At 40.9% G+C, this 3,546-nt stretch overlaps 1 pseudogene; it reads right to left on the bottom strand.

Annotated features, from left to right (window-relative positions):
* Window positions 1-733: 733 nt before the first annotated feature.
* Window positions 734-1,809, bottom strand: LOC116094089 (annotated as a pseudogene).
* Window positions 1,810-3,546: the final 1,737 nt, after the last annotated feature.

The following is a 3,546-nucleotide window of genomic DNA, read 5'->3' as shown; positions in this document are numbered from 1 at the left end:
ATATGCACTCACAGATGATCTCCCCATGAAAGTGTGTTGTTCTGAATCTGGGTTAATATGCTTCTTGTAATAATACTCTGATCCATTTACTTTTCAAAATTTTATTTTTCTTTATGCCAAAATAAATGTGTATATGTACCGTATTTTTATTTTCCATTTATGAGATAATGAACACCTGGGTGATTGCATTTCCTTGCCACTATGATTAGAGCAGAAAGAAACATCAATGTGCAAGTCTATTTGTACTCTAAGTATATGTTCAGCTGTGGTATTATTAGGTCGTCGTATGGTAGTTCTATTTTTAATTTCTTGAGAAATCCCCATATTGGTTTTTCATAATAATTTCACTAGCTTATACTTTACTAAGTAAGAGTTTCTTGTTTGACACATTGTTTTACTCTGTTGTTCTCTCTCTCTCTCTCTCTCTCTCTCTCTCTCTCTCTCTCTCTCTCTCTCTCTCTCTCCCTCTCCCCCCCTCTCTCTCTCTCTTTCTTTCTTTTTTTTGGCCTGGACAATGAGCTGGTCTTATTCAGTCATACACAAGGATGTAGCTGCTAAGAGGGGCACTCACCACGGCCCTTGCCAAGTCCCGGTTGAAAAGCCACACCCAGCTGTTGGAGCTTTAAAGCTCGCCAGTGCCCCTCCATCATATGTGAAGGTATAGCCATTCTACCAAAGGCCTCAGACAGACCCTGACAAGGGGAGGGTCACTTGCAATGTGACCACAAGACCCCTAGCTGTTATATAGGGGTATCACCCTGGTGATCTCCCGCGGACAGATCGGGCACCTCTTGGGCTCTGGCAAGGCAAGGTAACATTGGCGGCAGAACACACGTGCCCACACTCGAGGAAGACACAGGACTTGAAGTTGCTCAGACACACAACGCAGGCACTCTTCAGATTCTCCCTGTCCTCTGGTGAGGCTTGGCTCAGCAGCTGGGCCTCATGTTCAAGGAACTCTTTCTGGAGCTGTTGCTGGCGCAGGCACTCCTGCCGCTGAAGGTACTGCTTCCTCAGGATGAAGAAGAGGGTGGCACAGGTGGCAAATCCAAACACCAGAACCAGGACCTTCCAGAGCCGGACACTAGACTCCTGCCTGTGCAGCAGGCTGTTGAAGTCCTGTCTGCTCAGAGAGTACTGCATGCCTTGCTTGCAGGGGTTGTGGTGGTGGTGGTGGGGTGCTGCAGGCGGACAGAGTTGTTCAGGACCAGATCACCAATCTGGGTGAGGGTGGCTCCGACCTTCAGCATCTCCTCTGTCTCCTGGATGCCTTTGGGCCACTCCCCACTGATGTAGTGGCCGATGGCATCAGTGAAGGACTGTAAAGAGGGGTGGAACTTCTCGTACGTGGTCTCTAGACCCAGATCCACTCAATCCAAGGGCTTCAGCACTCACACGGACACAGCCACACTGTCCTCATGGGGCTGGAGGTCAAAGGGCACAGTGTTAGTCCTCTGGTGACTTGGAATAGTCATTCCAAAGGTGGGTAGTTAAGTTCCACATCATCTTATTCTCCTGCAGTGACAGCCGCTGGATCACCCCCTTGCAGTTTTCCACAAATTGGCTGTTGAGTGTTTCTTTGGAAAATCGCATAGCTCCTTCAATGACAGCATAAGGCGCACACTTTCCCAGTGCTTCTGAAAGAATGCCCTTTAAATCTTCACCCAAATGAATCTTCTTAGCTCCCTTGAGTTCCTGTGAGACCTGGGCCTTCTGCCGGTATATGGAGTACAGTAAGGCGGTGACCATCTAACTGGTGCCCAGCAGGTTGTTGACCTGACCAAGTGAAGGTCGTGATCCACTCTCCATGGCGATCCCAAGCTGCACAGGCTGCCTTGAAATCGCCTGCAACCCCTACCCAGTGGTGCAGCCCTTCCCGGAAACCATAGGCCCATCGCCCATCGATGACCTCTTTCTTTATTTTTTTCTATTTTTTTATTGATTTAAGTTTTATTCCATTATGATGAGAAAAGATACATGATTTCAATTTATCTGAATTTGTTAACATTTAAAAACATATTTAAAGTAAATAGAATTATATCATATTCTTGTTTCCTTTTTGTACCCTAACTCCTCCCAGAGACCCCCTTCAATACTTGCAATACCTTTCTTTTTTTTATTTTGTCATATTCTTTAAAATGTATAAGATATTGTAACAATAAAATGAGTATTATAAAAACAATTTGATATAAAACAACAATCAATTGAACAGTCTTATGTAGGCGCTTGTCTACCGAAATACTGAAAATACATACATTTTTCTCAATATAAATTTTAAATAACTCCAAACATACTAACTGTATATTTTAGAATAATAAATCATTACTAGTATTTTTCTTAATGAACATAAATAAAGTCTTTTTGTTTGTTTGTTTTTGTTTTGTTTTTAGTAGAGCTTAAAATCTTTGCTCTTATTGTGATACAAGCCCAAAATAAGAACAATTTTTAGACATTGGAGTTCATTGTAATAAGGTTGTACATCAGTGACCCTCACATCATGAAATGATTTTACTTCCATCTTAGCTAAGCTAAGAGTTGACAGTTCTGCTGCACAAAGGAAGGAATTGTAGGCACAATTTTTGGGTAGAGATTTCCTGCTATGGTCAAAGCTATTTGACTTGAGTGATTGTCTTCATTCTTAGCCCACAGAGAACAGGTTACATTCATTTAAGAAATGGTGTGTGTATTAAGATGGTCTATCCATGCAGTTATTCACCAACAGCTTCAATGAACAATGGTTCTGCTTGGAGGGTGGCACAGACATTAGGTGAGGGTAAGAATTTGGTTCATTAGCTGTGATAATTTGGAAAAGCATTCATCTCAGAGAAAGAGTAACTTATAAAGTCCTCTTCTTCAAACTTGATACAAGAGTTACAAACATCAAGCAAAGCATTCAGTCTCACTCTTTGTTGTTCTATTACCAGACACCTCCCAAGTTAATTATCCACCTTTCTTTCAGCTGTATAAATATTAGAAATATGTACGATGTTCTGAAAACCATAGTATAGTATAAAAACATCAAATAAACAGTCCTACTAATAGAGAGGCTGAGATAGAAGAAGCAAGATTTCAAGACCCGTATGTTGTACACAGCCAGACACTGTCGCAAACAAACAAGAAACAAGCTGAAAGTGTATTTAGATTGTACAATATTGGACCTATTTCTCCAATTACCAAATTAGAGAGACCACTAGATGACAGCCAACAAATTTCTAATTCCTCATATTTTTGGATTTCAATTGATTAGGATATGTTGGTAGTATTAATTTTCATATTAAGATATTAAGAAAAAGTGACTGTTACTTCCTGTTATTTTTGTTGTTAGAGGTGGAATTAGATTTCTGTGGGTTTATTGAAAGATTAAGTTTTTGTTTCTTTTTAGGGTGTAGTTATGCTCCTTATGTTGGTGTTTTCCATCTATTATCCTTTGTAGGGCTTGATTTGTAGAAAGATTGTATAAATTTCGTTTTGTAATGGGATATCTTGCTTTCTCCATCTATGGTAATTGAGAGTTTTGCTGGGTATAGTAGCCTGGGCTGGCATTTG

Source organism: Mastomys coucha, chromosome X (genome assembly GCF_008632895.1).
Source record: "Mastomys coucha isolate ucsf_1 chromosome X, UCSF_Mcou_1, whole genome shotgun sequence".
Taxonomy (NCBI): Eukaryota; Metazoa; Chordata; class Mammalia; order Rodentia; family Muridae; genus Mastomys; species Mastomys coucha.
This window is presented reverse-complemented; position numbering and strand designations above follow the sequence as displayed.